Source organism: Lynx rufus, unplaced genomic scaffold (assembly GCF_022079265.1).
Source record: "Lynx rufus isolate CCGP_SWC_20201006 ecotype Redwood Valley unplaced genomic scaffold, mLynRuf1.p SCAF_6, whole genome shotgun sequence".
NCBI lineage: Eukaryota > Metazoa > Chordata > Mammalia > Carnivora > Felidae > Lynx > Lynx rufus.
Window position 1 is genome coordinate 89,089,637 of NW_025814878.1, and position 20,818 is coordinate 89,110,454.

Sequence of the window (20,818 nt, forward strand, 5' to 3'; positions counted from 1 at the left end):
AAATGAACAAATCAGGAGACTATAGATGCTGGAGAGGATGTGGAGAAACAGGAACCCTCTTGCACTGTTGGTGGGAATGCAAACTGGTGCAGCTGCTCTGGAAAACAGTGTGGAGGTTCCTCAAAAAATAAAAAATAGACCTACCCTATGACCCAGCAATAGCACTGCTAGGAATTTACCCAAGGGATACAGGAGTACTGATGCATAAGGGCACTTGTACCCCAATGTTTATAGCAGTACTCTCAACAATAGCCAAATTATGGAAAGAGCCTAAATGTCCATCAACTGATGAATGGATAAAGAAATTGTGGTTTATATACACAATGGAATACTACGTGGCAATGAGAAAAAATGAAATATGGCCTTTTGTAGCAACGTGGATGGAACTGGAGAGTGTGATGCTAAGTGAAATAAGCCATACAGAGAAAGACAGATACCATATGGTTTCACTCTTATGTGGATCCTGAGAAACTTAACAGGAACCCATGGGGGAGGGGAAGGGGGGAAAAAAAAAGAGAGGTTAGAGTGGGAGAGAGCCAAAGCATAAGAGACTCTTAAAAACTGAGAACAAACTGAGGGTTGATGGGGGGTGGGGGGGAGGGGAGGGTGGGTGATGGGTACTGAGGAGGGCACCTGTTGGGATGAGCACTGAGTATTGTATGGAAACCAATTTGACAATAAATTTCATATATTAAAAAAAAAAGATTTGGCTAATTTGGTACATCTCAATCAATCTATAAGGCCCTAGAAATGTAAGTTCTTGTAATTTTCAGGGCAATTTCTCCTACCCTATTCACATAAGCCCTTCCCTCAATGGGTTCAAGCAGAAAATCTTTGCATTACTAACACCGATGCTGTGGTTGAATGTTTTGAGATTCTCATGTTGCCCTTCCTGTCCTCATATTTCAGCAGCATTCAAAACACAGCAGCTGGCCCATCAGGAGGTTTATTTTTTTCCCCATAGCCATTGGCCACCGTGATTCTCTTTGTGTTCTTAATGGCTATAGATAGCTGCTAGGCCAGCATCTGCTTGAGACACAACTACAGTGAGAAATTCACAATCACAACTGCAAGCCTCTGGGTCTTTGTAATTTATACAGAGTTGGGTATGTATATGTACCCATATGTTATGTACATCTGAAAAAATGAGTATCTGTTCACCAGGGAAACTAGGAGAGAAAGCAGGGAAAGAATATGGAAAATAAATGAGACTTTAACAGTCTGTTCATTTCATGTTACTGGACAGAGAATCTTTTTGAAACAGCATGAAAATGACATGAATATGGTTGTTTTTAGAGTTTTCAAGTTCAGGTAAATTCTCTAGAGAACATATTTAGCTGAAAGCTCTCATTACTGATAGGTCTCTGTGAATAGCAGACCCCCATATCGATTAAAAAAACAATCACCTTTCCATAGTTGTATAAATTTACTTTCATGTATAAATCTGCATATGAATCTGAATATGGTTTTATACATTTCTGCATTATATGGAACAAGTGATATAAAAACTTGCCCTATCCTTTTTTCTGTGAGTTAATGGATATTTTATATTGTATTTGTACTGCATTAATGGATGTTACAGTAATTTATATGAATAAACTATTTACATCTTTCCACAGATTTCTAAAACATAGCAGCTTTATTGTTACTTTGAAGAAATATAAATAATAAGGGTGGCCATAAAATTTTAGCTGTTTGAAGCATTTGATTTTAATTTCTGTGGGCTTGAATATCTGTTTCCTGTTGTGAACTAAGTTATATAGCCTGTGTTTGTACTGATCATCATTTACTTAAGAATGAAAAATAAAGGCCTGTAGGAAAGCTTAAGCACTATTTATTTCTATTTGATTTGGGCAACTTCGTGTGTGATATTTTAGGTAATTAAGGCCAGTTTTACAGAAGCTTTTTGGGGAAAAATGCAAAAAATTAAATTTTTATTTGTTTAATAATATCTGTAATTCAAATTATTTATATGTAGCAAATTGTAGCTTTAAAAGATATAAGATATCTGAACAAGGCTCAGAAGACAAATTTAATAACACTTGGCTGATTAGTAAAATCTTTTTCTATGACTGCACATATCTGTGTGTTGGTCTATATCTACTTGCACATTTAGACAAGTGTATCCATGATGTAACATGGGAATCGTATTTCTGAATTTTCTAGATATGAAGGTATAACCCAAACATCTAGATACTCAATAGACATCCTCCAAGATAGTAAATATTAAGACTATGTATTAGAAAGTAGTAGGAACAGAAACAACAGGTGTTGGTGAGGATGTGGAGAAAGGGGAACCCTCCTGCACTGTTGGTGGGAATGCTAACTGCTGCAGCCACTCTGGAAAACAGTATGGAGGCTCCTCAAAAAGTTAAAAAAAGAGGGTCGCCTGGGTGGCTCAGTCGGTTGAGCAGCCGACTTCAGCTCAGGTCATGATCTTGCGGTCCGTGAGTTCCAGCCCCGCGTCGGGCTCTGTGCTGACAGCTCAGAGCCTAGAGCCTGTTTCAGATTCTATGTCTCCCTCTCTCTGACCCTCCCCTGTTCATGCTCTGCCTCTCCCTGTCTCAAAAATAAATAAAACGTTAAAAAAATTTTTTTTAAAGTTAAAAAAAGAATTACCCTACAATGCAGCAATTGCACTACTGGGTATTTACCCAAAGAATATAAAAATACTAATTCAAAGAGACACATGCACCCCACTGTTTATAACAGCATTATCAACAATAGGCAAATTATGGAAAGAGCCCAAATGTCCATCAACTGACTTATATATATATAAGTGTGTATACATGTGTGTATATATATATATATACATATATATGTATATGTGTATATATATATATATACATATGTATGTATATATATATATATATATATATAGTGTGTGTGTGTGTGTGTATAAAATGGTATATAGAATATATAATGGAATATTACTCAGCCATAAAAAATGAAATCTTGCCATTTGCAATGATGTGGATAGAGCTAGAGTGTATTATGCTAAGAGAAATAAGTCAGACAGAGAAAGACAAATACCATATGATTTCACACATACATAGATTTTAAGAAACAAAACGAAAGTTCATAGGGAAAAAAAGAGACAAAGACAAACCAAGAAACAGACTCTTAACCAAAAAGAACAAACTGATAGTTACCAGGGGGGAGGTTAAATAGGTGATGGGGATTAAGGAGGGCACTTGCTGTGATGAACACTGGGTGTTGTATGGAAGTGTTGAATCACTATATTGTACACATGAAACTATGCTAACAAACTGGAATTTAAATAAAAACTTTTAAAAATATGAAAAAAAAGAAAGTAGTAGAACAATTTTATAAAGTAATCTTGGAGTGGAAAACAAATCACAAAAATGGAGAAAGACACAAAACCCATACATTAGAAAAATATCGATAAATGTCTTCACAAAATTTTAAAAAGTTACAAAGCAAAATAAAAATAAAAGCTAAAGACAAATGAGAAAGGTTCATTTTTCTTTAGTGTATAAGAAGCTCTTATCTTTAACTAAAAAAGGCAGGAGATTTTCATAGTCTTTTCACAGAAAAAGAAGCTAAGTAAGGCTCACTCATAATTAAACCTACACAAACTAAAGTAACAAAACCCATTTATCATGTTCTTTGGAAAAAAATGAGCTTGATAAAACCCAAATCTGACCACAGTATAAGGGAATAGATGAGACAAGTATGTCTGCTAACTATATATTTCTGTTAATTTTTTGAAGGGTAATTTCCCAATTTCTGCAGTAGAAAAGGCACATAGTTCTGAACCAGCAACTACACTGTTAGGAATTTATCCCTATTAATATATTTGCAACCATATGTCGTCAAAACACACTCATGCACAACACACACATTATAATATCAAAATATTGGAACCTACCTGGTTATCAATGCTGATGACTTGAATATTAGTGATCTATATGAATGGAGTTTCATGGCTTCTGTACACAAGGATGAAAGAAATCTGTACATGCTGATTTATTTTGGAGAGGAGAAAGAACAAGTTTCAGGATACAGTACATGACACAATGTATATATTATTCTCCCAGTTGTGTAAACAAAATAATAACCAAGATTTCCTGAGTGCATGCTATATGCCAAGGTTTACACTAATTGCTTTACAAGTTTCAACATCAAAACAACCCTTATCTCCCCATCCAGAGGATTAGAAAGTATAATTTTCCTGAACTTATGCAAGTGGCCAAAGCCAATCACTTGAATTAAGTTCCAGTCTCAGTATGTAATTGTTAAGGTTGTCGGGGTCAACTGTTTAGGAATGTTCCTGAAATTTAATAAAATGCAGTTACAGAAAGAACATGGGTACAACCTCCACAGAGAATTTCGTATAAAAATGAGAGTTCATTCTACATTTTCTACCACATCTTATTTGCATATCTGTGGTAGTTTCTTTTCTTAAATCACACACATTTGTACCTCTTTTCTTTGAAAACATAACAGTCCATTCTTTGAAGTTAGCTGTTTAAAATTAGTTTAAGGTCTTCTAACTGTCATATAGAGCAAGGTGCTTGGGGGCAGGGGAGACTGGGCTGTCACTCACAAGGCAAAACAGTGGTCTCTTGCTGAGCTACGTGGGTTTCTTACCTTTGACACCAGATGTCTTGTTTTTCTCATCTTGAAATGATGCATTTGATGTAGGGCATCAAGTAAGGCTCAAGGGCTTTTCACCAAAGTGCTTCATCAGCTCAGCAGCACTTACTAACACTTCTTAAACCCGAAAGGGCAATTGTTTCTTGCCTTTTCTTTCTTCTTTTTCCCTTATGCATAATTCATGCAAAATTAGTTGTCTATGTTTATCATACTACTCTATGATCTAACTGAAGATTAGAAATGAGAAAACAAAACTCTTTCAGTCATAGATTCAGAAATAATCTTTTGCTTTTAAACATAATCAACTTATTTTGCTCCCTGAATTGAAAGCCTCATAATTTTGAAAATCTGAAATACCTTTGTTAAGAGAGCAGTCCAATAATGGTGAATAACAATGGAATATAAAGGTGTAGCCTTACAAACAAATTTGCAACTAGGAGTAGAAAAAAATGTATTTTTATAATACTCCTAAATTAAACTTTTACAGAACTGAAAAAACGAATCCTGTAAATGGATGACCTAGACAAGTTAGGGTATGGGCTGAGCTGTGAGAACAAAGGCACCGTAAGGTGGAGGGGCTCCAACTGGACAGTGCTATAGTCCTTTTTGAGTTTGTGGTCCAGTGTGGGTAGGTGGCCTCAGGCTGATGGGCTAGTCTTCCATCACAAAAATTCAGTCCTCAAAACCATTGCAGCTCTTTCTAGTTGAAAAAAAAAAAAAAAAGGAAAAAAGGAAAGAAAGGAAGTGGAGGGGAAACAATCTTTCTCTAAAGGCAATGAACATTTCTCTTCCTTGCAGAGTCCATTGGTAAGAACTTAGAACCATGGCCAGTCATACCTCTGAGGGAGACTGGAAAATGTGGTTTTCATCTGGGTAGTTATGTGCCTAACTGAAATGTTTTATCACACACAGAAAAGAGGAGGACAGATAGGGGTGGGGAGCAATGGTCTGCCACACGTGCCTTTAATTATTTTATAAATTTAAAATTCATTCTGTAATTGCATATAAATTGTAAAGAGGTGGAGATCAATAAAGCGTAACTTGAAACTGCTACACTATGAAGTAAGATGCATTTGAGCTCTAAGCATTTAATTTAAATGTACTTTTACTTAGGTTGTTGAGTAATTAAAACTAAAATGTCAGGAGTCCATAGTTTAATCCAAGTCACTTAGAGGAGGGCCTGTAAGACAAGCTCCATTACCTCCTTCACTGTAAGAATTCCACAACTGAAAAGTCATTCCATGTTTTTAAACTTTAAAAATTCTGTTACCTCACTCATCAGGGAAATACAAATCAAAACCACAATGAGATACCACCTCGCACCTGTCAGAATGGCTAACATTAACAACTCAGGCCACAACAGATGTTGGCGAGGATGAGGAGAAAGGGGAACACTTTTGCACTGCTGGTGGGAATGCAAACTGGTGCAGCCCCTCTGGAAACCAGTATGGAGGTTCCTCAAAAAGTTGAATATAGAACTACCCTACGACCCAGCAATTGCACTACTAGGTATTTACCCAAAGGATTCAAAAATGCTGATTCAAGGGGGCACATGCACCCCACTGTTTATGGCAGCACTATCAACCATAGCCAAAATATGGAAAGAGCCCAAATGTCCATCGATGGATGAATGGATAAAGAAGATGTGGTATATATGTACAATGGAATATTACTTGGCAATCAAAAAGAATCATATCTTGCCGCTTGCAACAATGTGGGTGTAACTAGAGTGTATTATGCTAAGTGAAATAAGTCACAGAAAGACAAATATGATTTCACTCATCTGTGGAATTTAAGAAACAGAACAGATGAACATAGGGGAAGGGAAGAAGCAAAAATAAGATAAAAACAGAGAGGGAGACAAACCAGGAGACTCTTGAAATACAGAGAACAGGGTTGCTGGTGGGGTGTTGGATGAGGGGATGGGCTAAATGGGTGATGGGCATTAAGGAGGGCACTTGTTGAGATGAGCACTGGATGTTGTGTGTAAATGACAAATCACTAAACTGTATTCCTGAAATCATTATTACACTATGTGTTAACTAACTTGAATTTAAATTTAAAAAAATTAATAAAAATTCTGTTACCTTCTGAGCAAGATTTTTCATTTAGTCATTCAAGAATTTCTAAATAGATTTAATTTTTCCAATACTTTTGAAAATGTTTCTATTTCATTGTTAACTTGTCTATATCCTTGGAGTTAGATCTGCTGCGCACTGTTGGTCATTGAGAGGATGTGACCACCAGTTGCTTCACCAGCTGACCTGGGCAGTGGGAGGTTCCTCACCCTCTCCTGTCCTTGTGATAAGTGCTCTGCTTTCTCCCTTGCAATGGAAGCTGCCTCAAGGACAGAGTCTGGAGACAGTGATGTGTTGTTCAGACCATCTGGATGATGTGCGTGGCTGAACCCAGTAAAGGTCTCTACATAAACTTTTAAGATTCTGGCAGGCAGGTGCAGAGATTTACTGGTCTTGCAGCTGCCCAAGACCAAGCCTCGTATGCAAGTACGCTTGCTTTATTTCCAATCTGGAGCAGTCTACCTCTTTCTTGCGTCTCCTTACCTTCCCTACGGGGGCTGGTTTGAGAACCAACACAGACCTCTAAAACTTTTGTTCAAGCCATTAATTCGGCTTGAATTATCGAGCTTGAATTTTGTTAAGCAATTCGGCTATCATCCATCTAAACAGGTGCCATGAAGAGTAAAACCAGTATTGTCAAGTTACTGTGCCAGAAGGATCAGTAGAGATAGATGAAACTGGAGATTTTACAAGTTATTATTTTTTTAAATGTTTCTTTATTTTTGAGAGAAGAGACAGAACGTGAGCAGGGGAGGGGTAGAGAGAGAGCAAGACACAGAATCCAAAGCAGGCGCCAGACTCTGAGCTGTCAGCACAAAGCCCGATGAGGGGCTCGAACTCACAAACTGTGAGATCATGACCTGAGCTGAAGTCGGCTGCTTAACCAACTGAACCACCCAGGCTTCCAAAACTGGACATTTTAAAGAAAAATGGTGGGTTATATACATTTCAGAGTGGACTCAGTTATATTATTTTTTCTATGTGTGCTGCCATGTACTCCGTTACTTGGAAGGCTAAAAGGTTCTTGGGATTTGGTTTCTTAGGACAGATATAGACACAGTGGGCCAGACTGACAATTCACAGTCCTTTTACTGTGATGCAAAGAACTAGATTAATCAAGAAAGTTTAAGAAGCTTGTGAGCATTCTTGAAAACATGTTTACTTAATTCTTTTTATGTGGAAAAATAATATTTTTCATTCTTTGTTGCTGTAGATGTTATGGCCGTGTACCTTTCATTTTTCTGATTTTTAAAAATAACAGCAGAATTGTGAATTTCTCATTAACTTGACTTCAGGTTAAATACATTTCATGTAGATTATGCTTGCCATTAGGGCTAAGAACCTAACTACACTTGGAATAGAACCATATTTGACTTACATTGCAAAATTTTTCGATTAGAATTCTTCTGATAATACTTCACACATTCCATAGCCATCTATATGCTAATATTTCCAACAAATTATTAGATGCTATTTCTACATAACCTTTTTCTCAACAAATGACCTGTCATGTTCATAATGGCCTCAATTTTGGGTGGCAGTTTTAATTTTATCTAGCAAAAAATTGAAGGCCCATAAAGAAACTAATTACATAGTTTCACAGTTAATAATATGGTTTCTAGTTTTAAGACTTGTAATGTGAAAATTTATCTGGTTAAATTTTCTAAGATCCAAGGCCTTTCTTTCTTTCTTTCTTTTTTTTTTTTTTTTTTAAGCATGTATAAACCTTTTAGAAGCAACATAGAAGTTTTCATACCATGGACTTTAGAAACATTGAATCTTGATTTTACATTACCGTTATTGATTTTTCTTTTTCTTTTTCTTTTTTTTGGTAAGTGTAAACTTTACTTCTGATATACACACATGATCTTATTAATGTTCTCTCTTTGAAGAATTAGTGGCTCTCCAAAATGTAATCAGGAGAAAGGCAGCTGAAAAATTCATGTGAGTTGTTTACCAATAACATTACCTATCTGAAACCTTGAGATTTTAAACAATGTGATTCTTATTTATTTATTTATTTATTTATTTATTTATTTATTTATTTTAATATATGAAATTTATTGTCAAATTGGTTTCCATACAACACCCAGTGCTCATCCCAAAAGGTGCTCTCCTCAATACCCATCACCAACCCTCTCCTCCCTCCCACCCCCCATCAACCCTCAGTTTGTTCTCAGTTTTTAACAGTCTCTTATGCTTTGGCTCTCTCCCACTCTAACCTCTTTTTTTTTTTTTCCTTCACCTCCCCCATGGGTTCCTGTTAAGTTTCTCAGGATCCACATAAGAGTGAACACATATGGTATCTGTCTTTCTCTGTATGGCTTATTTCACTTAGCATGACACTCTCCAGTTCCATCCACGTTGCTACAAAAGGCCATATTTCATTTTTTCTCATTGCCACGTAGTATTCCATTGTGTATATAAACCACAATTTCTTTATCCATTCATCAGTTGATGGACATTTAGGCTCTTTCCATAATTTGGCCATTGTTGAGAGTGCTGCTATAAACATTGGGGTACAAGTGCCCCTATGCATCAGTACTCCTGTATCCCTTGGATAAATTCCTAGCAGTGCTACTGCTGGGTCATAGGGTAGGTCTATTTTTAATTTTCTGAGGAACCTCCACACTGCTTTCCAGAGCGGCTGCACCAATTTGCATTCCCACCAACAGTGCAAGAGGGTTCCCATTTCTCCACATCCTCTCCAGCGTCTATAGTCTCCTGATTTGTTCATGTGGGCCACTCTGACTGGCGTGAGGTGATACCTGAGTGTGGTTTTGATTTAAACAATGTGATTCTTAAGTTATACTGTTTTTCTGACTGCTGTCCACTGATAGGCAGACAGTGCAAAGGAAATTGATGATGTGGAGAGTTATTTCATCTGAAGCTAGGGTGATCTTAACAAAGACCCGATTAAAAATAAATACATTGATACAAAACTGATATTTAATATAACTAAGAAATGCATATTTAAAAACCGGTATTAAAATGTAGAAGGACTTCTAGAAATTTTCATGTGATACTATCCTTTCATCTGATACTTGAAGAAAGGATTTGAAATGGGAGAAGCAAAGCAATAGAGGAAAAAAAGACAAAAGGAGAGGGTCTTGGAAAGCAAGAGATTGAGATAGTAGAAATTAGAAAGAGATTGAGATATTAGAAAAACACAATAGGGAAACTGAGGGAAAAATCTATGAGGAAAAAATATTGAGAAAAAGGAAGAAAAATAGGGAGTTTGAAACAAAGTTGAGGTTTACTAAATTCTTTAGGTTAGATATTCTGGCAAACGTTTTCTTTAACCTGCAAAGATCTGAGTCTTCCTACATTTATTTCATATCATGTAAGAACTCCGTCATTCAGGTGTCCATCTGCAAATGCTGGATTTCTGTACTGACACCAGAAAGGCTCTAAGCACATCTTGTCAATTTGTTATTTTGCTTTCCAAACCTGATCTGAAAATATGCTTTCCTCCATTCTATTCCCTTAATTGTTTTCTCTCATAATTGGTTTGGTGAATGAATGACTTAAATGTATTCATTGTGTAATGGCATTGCACTACTTTACATAATTTATATGATTACCCATTACATTATTTAATTATTTTTCTCATTTTATTTCATAAGGCTTTTGGGACACAGCTTAGTTGAAAGACCTATTCAAAAAAGCTCACACATATTGTTCTTTAATGTCAAATTACTGTTTCCATTAAGCTTAATGGTCCTTCAGAGAAATTGACTTTTGAATATACAAAACTATTTTATCATTTTGATTGAAATAGTTTTAATTTGGACACTTTGCTGTCTGCAATGCATTGAATGCTTGCATGATTGGGCTTAAGTGCACACGCGTGCTCCGTGGATCTATCATAGAGCAAATTGTGTGTTTTATCATCCATTTTCATTACTACTGGTTGACTTTTGCATTTCAGATTCCAACAAGGATAGTGTTGCTAAATGACTCTAGCATATTGATTCAGAAGTCAACTTCTAGTCCTTGAAAATTTCAGAAACAAGCCCTATTCCTTTTCAACCTTAAGGAACTTAAAGACTGAAATCTCACATGACTTAAACTGTCATAATATTGTAAATGTAGTAAATAATAACACATTTAATGGTACTAAATTAAACAATGCAGTAGTGATGAAACCAACCAAAATTTTAGTTCTGGATTATGTAGAAGACATGGAAGATACTTTCTTTCCTGTCTCTGACTGACTAATTTGTTCCAAAGACAGAAAGATAGGAAGAAAGGCAGTTTGTAAACTTGACTTTTGAAAAGGCAGTTTCTTTGAGAATTTTTGTTTCTCTAGTAAAAATCAAATTACCCATGTAAATGACTATTCCATGACCGGTTTAAAGTGTTTGGCACAAGTGTCCATCTCTTCTCCTTCTAAAGAGTCTATTAAAATGGTAACAAAATAATAGAGAAGGGAGAACCACTATTCTTGGATTTGTTGACACAAATTCAAAAGTCTCTCAGTGAACAAAAATCATTGACCTTAAAGAGTTTCTGTTCTGATAAAGAGTGATAGACAATAAGCGTAATGAATTAGTAAACCAAATCTTGAGTTAAAAGGTTAACTGTTATAGGAAAATGGAGCAGGTAAGAGAGATGGGGCCCTTGGAGTGGTCAAGTCTCAATGAGAACCTGACATTTGAGAAAAGACTGGAAGAAGGACAGAGAATGAACATGCAGGTATCTGAAGGCAGAGTATCCCAGGCAGAAGGAAAGTCAGTGCCAAGGTCCTGAGGAAGAAATTTGCCGTGTGTATTTGAGGGACTAGAAGGAGGCCAGTGTGGTGTGAACAAGAGTCATAGGAGATAAGGTCAGGGAGATAATGGCTTTGGTTTTTGCTTTGAGTAAGGAATAACACGTAACTTACGTTTTAAAAATACCTCTTTGGAAGTTTTTTGAGAATACACTGAAAGGGGGCAAGGCTGATGAAGAGCAATTAGATGTTATGGCAATAATCCAGGTGAGACATGGTGGTAATATGGACCAAGATCATTGGTTAGAGTTTGGGTAAAGCAAATGAAGTATGGAATTTGGAAGGTAGAGCTAGAGGATTTCCTGATGGAACAGATGAGAAGAGTGAGAGAAAGAGAGGAATCAAGGATTAATCCAAGAGTTTTGGCCTAAAGAACTGGAGGGATGGAATTGCCAATCCTGAGATGGGGGAGGCCTGTGGGAGGCATAAGTCTAGGGGAAGATCATGGGTTCAGCTTTGTATCCATTAAATTACAAAGTTCTATTATTCATCTAATTGAGATGTTGAGGAGGAAGTTGAAAGAGGAGGAGATTCAGAGAAGAGGTTGATTTTTGAGATATAATTGGAAGTCCTACACACACAGATATTTAAAGCAAAGTGAACAAATGAGATTACCAAGTGGCTGAATATAAACAGAGAAGACACATGGTTCAAGCACTCCAATGCTAAGCTATGAGAGACTTTTGGATGACTAACAATCCAGGGAGGTGGTCATCCACCAATGATGTAGAGTTTAGGAAGATACAGAATGGAACATGAGTGAAGGGAGTTGTGACTGACTTTGCAGCAGAACCCTGGAAATCTTTCCCATTCAGACTTTGCATGATGATAGAAGGTAGGCATGAGAAGGCCAGGTTACTCCCTTTTAGGATTGCAGTTGAAATTTGTAAGCTTGCATTTTAAAATGAGTTAATGTTTGTAAAGCATTTAGAAACAGTGCCTGATATAGCATGTTATACTAGTGTTTGTTAAATAGATACATTCACTAAATAGTCTTCAGTCTCCCTAACCCTTGAATCCTCTTGCCTACATCTCCATAAAAAATGGCTTGGAGTCAGACTTTTATCCTCAGATAGAAATACCCAAGAAATGTCCTTTAATTATTTTTAATATGGAGGAAATCTTAATTTATTAGTAACAGGTATTCTGCAGTTAAGAGACCTTTTTTTTTTTTTTTCTTCAGTAGGCTTCCCACCCAGTGCAAGCCCAATGCAGGGCTTGAACTCATGACCCTGAGATCAAGACCCGCTGAGATCAACAATCGGAAGACCAGCTGACTGAGCCACCTGGGTGCCCCAAGAGACTTTTTTTTTTTTAAAGTAATCTCTATGTTCAATGTGGGGCTTTAACTCACAATCCAGAGATCAAGAGTCACGTTCTGTACTGACTGAGTCAGCCAGGTGCCCCAGTTAAGAAACTTTTTAAGCAGATGCTTTGATAAGCCACTTTCAGAGGGAGTGAAAGCTTGAAGAGGCCTCCTTGAAAGAAAATAAATGGTCTCTGTCCATTGTCTTGGTGACTAGTAAAATATTATTTTGTAGAATGGGGTAAGCAAGCTGAGGGGGAAGATGAGCTGTTCCACATAATTTTGGATGTTTCTTGGGAGTTAGATGTAAGAGGGAGGAAGAGAAGAGATTAAGTTGCTTAGTTGGGAGAGAATAAAAATTAGAAATATTTAATGGGGAATTTTATTACATTTTTGCTGTGCAATACGTGACAAGAATGTTTTTCCTCAGTCTCTCTGCAAAATAGTAAAATTGCTATCTTTTGAATGTGTTGTTGAATTGGATATTTCAATAAATATGACAATATATCTCTTGTTCCACAGAGAATTTGAAGTGACATCAGAGATACGAGATGTTAGAACTTGAATATTTTTCCTACTTTCTGTGGCCACATAGATTTTTCTGTTTCTGAACACTTGTATTTCTTGATAGATATTTTAACATTCTCCTCTATATTTTCTGCAGAAACCAGTACGAAAGTGTTGGTAAGTGTAACTTGAAAATATATGGGTCAAACACAATTAAATAGCTTCTTTTCCTGTAAGAATTCTCCAGGTTTTTACTATATTGTTTGGCAACATGAATCTTCAAGCAAGGGAATGTAACATGCACTTTTTAAAATTAAAAAATATGTGTATCTCATAGGATTCATGGCACACACTTGAAGAAGCCATTCAATTGTAACTTGTTTTCTTTCTTTGTTTTTAAATTTTTTTTAATGTTTATTTATTTTTGACAGAGAGAGACACACACATACACAGCATGAGTGGGGGAGGGGCAGAGAGAGAGGGAGACACAGAATCTGAAACAGGCTCCAGGCTCTCAGCTGTCAGCACAGAGCCCGACTTGGGGCTCGAACTCACAGACCACGAGATCATGACCTGAGCCGAAGTCGGACGCTCAACCGACTGAGCCACCCAGGTGCCCCTGTAACTTGTTTTCTAAATGATTTTTTAAAGTTTATTTATTTTGAGAGAGGGAGGGATGTGGGAGGGGCAGAGAGGGAGAGAGGATCCCAAGCAGGCTCCTCACCATCAGAGGAAAGCCCAATGCCGGGCTTGAACTCATGAAAGAGATCACGTCCTGAGCCAAAACCAAGAGTCAGGCACTTAACCAACTGAGTCACCCAGGTGCTCAGTAACTTTTTTTTAAAACTAGGCTTCATGCCCAGTGCAGAGCCCAGTTCAGGACCCAGAGCAGGGCTTGAACTCACAAACCTGAGATGAGATCAAGTCAGTTCCCCAATCGACTGAGCCACCAAAGCATTATTTTTAATCAATTCTTATGTATTGGTTTTACTTTTTTTTTTTTTTTCAGCCAGAAACTGGGTCCAAAAATAGATTTGTGAATTGAATGGCAAGATTCACAGCTGGGTGACCTTGAATTCTGGAAAACCTCAGTACAGGGTTGGAAGTGAGACAAGTAGGTACAACCTTTGCTGTCTTTTGGCGCCATCTGGTGGCAGTTATGTGACCTAGCTGAAGTGTCAGTGGAAAGGATTGAGTCTCGTATTGATTGGGACTTCCAGTGCAGTGGTGGTAATTCCAGAAATCTTCAGGTTCCTTGGTGCAGGAAAAGACTGGGAAAGACAAACTCCCTTCTACCTCTCTACATCCCTTCTCATAACCTGAGATAAGTCACCTTTCATTTCCCTGGGTTTATTTTATTCCCTTCTGCCCAAAGAAGATTGGAACTTAGTTTGATCCCATTTGAGAATGGAGGTTAGGTGAAAGATGGGGTCCAATCACAACTGAGACATTTCTTAGTTCAAGTTATCACGGTGTTTTGCTCTGTAAGTTCTTGGAACTTAGAAAATACATGTTACACACTCTGTTCACTCTTCAAGGAGGGATTTGTTTGTAATAGTATAAGGGGCGCCTGGGTGGCACAGTCGGTTAAGCATCGGACTTCAGCCAGGTCACGATCTCGCGGTCCCTGAGTTCGAGCCCCGCGTCAGGCTCTGGGCTGATGGCTCGGAGCCTGGAGCCTGTTTCAGATTCTGTGTCTCCCTCTCTCTCTGCCCCTCCCCCGTTCATGCTCTGTCTCTCTCTGTCCCAAAAATAAATAAACGTTTAAAAAAAATTAAAAAAAATAAAATAAAATGAACAAAACTTACTTTCTACTTTTACGCACTAACAGTATGGTGGGGATGACTGCAAACATAATTCTAATAGAGTTGAAAAAATGTTGTACCATTATAAATAATACTTGGGCTGGTTACATAATTTGTGGGGCACAGTGTAAAATGACAATGCAAGACCCTTTGTTAAAAACCTGTTAAGAATTCAAAGACAGGGGTGCCTATGTGGCTCAGTGGGTTAAGCATCTGACTCTTGATTTTGGCTGAGGTCATAATCTCATGGTTTGTGGGGCTGAGCTGCATGTTGGGATCTGTGCTGACAGTGTGGAGCCTGCTTGGGATTCTCTCTTTCCCACTCCCTCTGTCCCTCCCCTCACCCTCACCCTCACTCTCTCTTTCTCAAAATTAATAAATAAACTTAAAAATTAAAGACAGCAATGGCAGAGCATTAAGACAAGTGCAAGGCCCGATTAAGTTCAGGGCCCTGTTCATTGACATAGGTTGTGCCTGGGGTTGTGTCTTGGGGGCCAGGACTGGTCATTCTTACTGTGTTCACAGTGTATTATGCATGCTTTACATACCTTAATTTACTTAATTCCCTTGATTTCCCAGTACCTTGATTCAATCCAGTGAGTACTTCCTAGGAACCTTTATATCAACCTCTCTCCCCAGGATTCCAAGTGGTTTCTTATTCCTAGCCTCTAGAAATCTACATTTGGTCAGGGGAGAGGGAAAGAAACTGACACTAGTTCCAGGAGAAAGATGTGTGTTACATTGCTGGGATAGTACCTGCTAAAGGAATAGGGGAATGCCTATGATGACTTACCAATTTGAAGGCTTCTGCTGAGTGGCTTAGATGGCACGTCATCAGCCTCCTCATTTGTTAGTCTTCCTCTGATGACGGAAGAGCAGAGACCTAAAAATAAAGATTACATGCTGAGTTGGTGACAGATCTATGATGTCACCCTCCGTGTCTCATTGCCCACTTTTACGTTCTTTTCAGTACACCAAGAACCTTCTTTCTCCCTAAATCGATCTTTTCATGAATGTCATGCCTTAATTAGTATCTGCCAAAGAGGACTCATTTTATTTGACAAGATTGACAATATTTTCAAAGTCCTTTCTACTGGTTTAGTTATTACTCCATAGTCGGAATTCTAGAAATTTGTGGGTTGAGTTAGTGCAAGTGGAAAAGATAGTTCTGTAATGTCTTGCTTAGAATGCCATCTAGGAAGTATTACAAGTTGGTTCAGTTTTGTGCCCCTTCCTGGTGAATGTGAACCTAGCATTTGGATTTGGAGAGTATACATGACATCTAGATACTCACAACATATTTGTTTGAAATGGAGATTATACCTAAAAGCGATTAGGAATTTATTCACATTCTACTCCCAAGATAGTGTTAATTCATTGCACTGTTTGCTTTGGCCAGAGAGCTGGTCTAGCCTAATTTTAAGTTGTGACTATAAAGTAGAAGTGATTTCTCAAGAAGAAAGTTTGTGTTATGACTTACAGTAAACCTTCCTAATCCACAGAAAGAACAGGGATCTACCAGTGTGGGTATGCCCTTCTTGTATAATCCTCAATATAAGGTTTTCCTTTCATTCCTTTCATTTTATTGCTGTTGATGAACGCAAATCTAAATCATCACCCAAATACTGCCTGTATATTTTGTGTTTATTTTAATTTTGAGAAAATTTTGGAAGTACAGGAAAGAAAAACATAACATCTATTTTTATGGTTTTTAATGGGGTAATGTGTTATTGCTTTTAATGATTTGTGGGAGGGACTATAAGTAGTTTGTTTTTGAAAGAACATTCTTCTTGATTCTCCTTGATGATAGGAATTAACGAATACTTTCATTAATTGTATTTACAAGCCAGAGAGTGCATAATGAAGTTAAAAGTATATATCATCAAAACTGTCTAATTTCCTTGGGGAAGGGTATATTTATCAGATTAGAGTTTCTTATTAGGCATTCAGTTCTTGATTCTATGAGGCTGTTTCCTCCAAAGAAAAATTGAAAGCATTCATTTAAAACTCACATGATCATATTTCTAAGGGAGAATCCCTAAAAACACTAGAAATAAAAGTCAGCATTTCTCAGAGATTTCGATTCTGTCCTTGTCAGCATTCTACACAAAAGCCAATGAGCACCATAGTTACACCTTTGATGAAAAAACAAAAAAGAATAAAAACTCTTTGAAATTTTGCCATCGTATTGAGTAGCCTTTGAAAGGGTAGTTCATATTTATTATGTGATAAAGAAATAAAAAAGAGAGACATTTTGCTAAGGCGATTGGTTTTTGAAAACATTGGCTGAAACACCAGATAAATTTAGAGCACTCTGTTACTGTAGAGACACTAAGAAGATAGGCTGTAAAAAAATCGGAAACTAAATATCACACCTCTAACATTTAAAGTAGACACTAGCTGTCTCCTGGAGACCTTAATGATTATATTTCTTTTATATGCTGAAAGAAACACTGTCACCTTTCTGTAATGAACTCATTAGTACCTGGAGGCTTTTTAATCTTGAAGTTTATAGTCATGCATCAGTGCTGAAATTGTAGATGTCACATGTTTTATGATTGAGGAGAACTCTGGACACATATGATTGGATGTCACTAACGTTCCACTGGGTTACCTTGCTAGTGAGTTTCATTGTAATTTAAACTCCCTTATTGACAGAACACAGTGGACTAAAAACCAAGTTCTAAATGACAAACAATAAAAATCTGAGGAAAAATACAACAAACGTAATTAAACCATTTAAATTATTGGCTTCAAGTTAACCACTTAAGACCCCAAAGAAAGTAAATTGTAATTTAGGTTGAACCCATAAACGTTCATTGCTTCTATTATTTGGGAAACTTTGCTTTGCACAGATTTAATGTTCATGAATGTTTTATTTTTGTAAGCAAACACTTTAATATTATATTGCAATATAGTTCATCAAGCAGTATAATAAAAATGGCATTTACTTAGGAAGGGGAAAGATTTTTCTTTTCAACTAAAGTCTTCAGTTTCAGCTTGTTCAAGAGTTTGGAGTAGAAAAATATTCGCTTGTTATATTCAGCTAAACATTAAACAAACAAACAAACAAACAACAACTCTGGCAATTAAAAAACAACTGGCAGAATTTACTGATTCAGTGGAATGACAATTGTTTGAAATGCTTATTTCTAGTTTTTTCTGGCTGCTGGGTTGGGAGAGGGAGAAGAGGAAGTATAAAGCTGCTTAGCATGATTTCAAACAACTAAATGCTAGAAAGTCACTTACATTTTCTCTAAAATTTCTGAAGGCTACTTAGGAGGGCTCAGGTTAGGCCTTTTCTTTTTCTTTTTTTTTCTCTTAATTCTGAGCATTAGGGGTCTTCCAACCCTATACCGTGCAAATTTATTGAATGTGATGTATCACCTTCAGGAAACATATATTTCTACGGTAGTTTGTTTTTTTTTTTTGCTAGTAGCTTATCATTAAAGCATAATATTTCTTTAAATAAAAAATTATAGATGAATAGGTGCAAATATCATTAAGGACAAGTCTCATATTTTATGGAATCCTATTTTATGGAGCCTAAGAAACATCACAGGCAACTTGAGTTTAATGAATTTCCAAATTTTTGCTTATTTTTACCTTAAAATGATCGAAAAACAATGCCCCTTCTCACACATTTTCAAGTTGACATTTTTTAACATAATTTAAAATGGATGCAAGGGTGTAGTTTATGGTATTTTGTAAATATTGGCTTTTAAAAATAAAACTGCCACATATAATACATTGAGTATAAAATCCATAGAGACTTTATAGTTACCATTATTAATTTGAAAATACATGAACAAACTCTTACTTAACAGCCATAAATTTTCTAATTTCTCTTTCTTTCTGGGCTTGTGTGCCCAATCCACTTTATCCATAAAATTTTAAATAAATGTAACATATCTTTAATGCACAGTGTTCCTTTTTAGATCATTCTATCAACTTTTGCAACAAAAATATGAGGTAAACTAAAATTTAAAACTAAATTTTCCTGAGGTGCCTGGGTGGCTCAGTTGGTTGAGCGTCTGACTGCGGCTCAGGTCATGATCTCGTGGCTTGTGGGTTCAAGCCCCGCATCGGGCTCTGTGCTGACAGCTCGGAGCCTGGAGCCTGCTTTGGATTCTGTCTCCTTCTCTCTCTGCGCTCCCCCACTTGTGCTCTCTCTCTGTCTCTCAAAAAAATAAAATGTAAAAAAAAAAAACCTAAATTTTCCATGGTCAATGATTCTAGGTGTTAAAAATTTTCTCCTGAATTATCTTAATATTCATTAGGAGACAGTTGACAAAATAACATAAAGTTCAAAATTTGATAAGTAAATGGTATCTCATAATGATATGGTTGCAATTAAAAACTAATTTCTATATCTGTGGATAATAAATATTACTTTTTGTTAGAATAATGTTCAGCTTTAATTTTACTCCTGTTTTTCATTATGACAGATGTAAGTATGGAACAAACTTGTTTATATAAAAAATGGATGTAAATGAGAAATGCCATTCAATTCTTTGTGCCCTTCTGAGATACATGCATAATATTATATTATGATGTATTATTAAAAATCATGTTTACATTTCAATCAGCAGATAGTTCCATCAGGTTCTTCAATTTTGTTGACCACCAAGGATTGGATATCATCTGACTGGCATAGAGATTTGTTACCCAGTGATTAGAGTTCAATTACACAAGAATATTTTATTACTTTTCTTATTTTCATTGTTCTGGAAGTTTTAACATCTTCAGCTTCAGCCCATGAAATATACTATAATAAGATAGAGGATGGGTAAGATATATAACTTCCCTTAGGTAAAGGGAGGGAATGGCTATTAGAAACAGAGCTGCAACCTGTGTGAATCCCACCACAATACTGCTGATAGGATAGGGACACCTGGGTGGCTCAGTTAAGCATCCGACTCTTGGTTTCAACTCAGGTCAGGATCTCAATGTTCTTAGTTCAAGCCCCATGTCAGGCTCTGTGCTGACATTGCAGAGCTTGCTTGGGATTCTCTCTCTCTCTCTCTCTCTCTCTCCCTCTCTCTGTCCCTCCCTGGCTCATGTGCTCTGTCTCTCTCAACATAAATAAATAAACTTAAAAAAATGTTGCTGAGGGGCACCTGGGTGGCTCAGTTGGTTAAGTATCTGACTTCGGCTCAGGTCATGATCTCATGGTCCTTGAGCCCAAGCCCCATGTCAGGCTCTGTGCTGACAGCTCAGAGCCTGGAGCCTGCTTCTGATTCTGTGTCTCCCTCTCTCTCTGCCCCTCCCCCACTCAAGCTCTGTCTCTCTCTGTCTCTCAAAAAATGAATAAACATTAAAAAAAATTTAAAAAAATGTTGCTGATGGGATGAAAAAAAATTTGTAATGAAAACCCTTAAGTAAAACAACAACAACAACAACAAACCAAACTCTTAAGTAGATCTGTCTTAATAAAGAACACCTATGGAAAAATTTTTGAAGATGTTACCTTTTCAAAATCATTGTGAACCATACAAGTTGCATGTTTTATAGGCTGAGAAACTGAGGAACAGAGGTAAAAAAGGTAGTGGCAGAATTAGTAGCGGAAATATCTGCATGTGAGCTGGTCTATACTCAAAGTTCTCAACTTTTTTGTGTGTGGTTAAATTTATGGTGGATATAGTCGCTACTTTGTGTCGTAAATTAATTTGACTTGCCTAATAATGACTAATGTTAGACAATTAAGTGCAGTTCTACTTCCTTTTTCCCT

At 36.8% G+C, this 20,818-nt stretch overlaps 1 non-coding gene across 1 annotated transcript; it reads left to right on the forward strand.

Annotated features, from left to right (window-relative positions):
* The first annotated feature begins 19,094 nt into the window (after window positions 1-19,094).
* TRNAR-GCG (transfer RNA arginine (anticodon GCG)) lies at window positions 19,095-19,179 on the forward strand. The gene has a single exon. It is a non-coding gene; the product is annotated as a tRNA-Arg (tRNA).
* The last annotated feature ends 1,639 nt before the right edge of the window (window positions 19,180-20,818 follow it).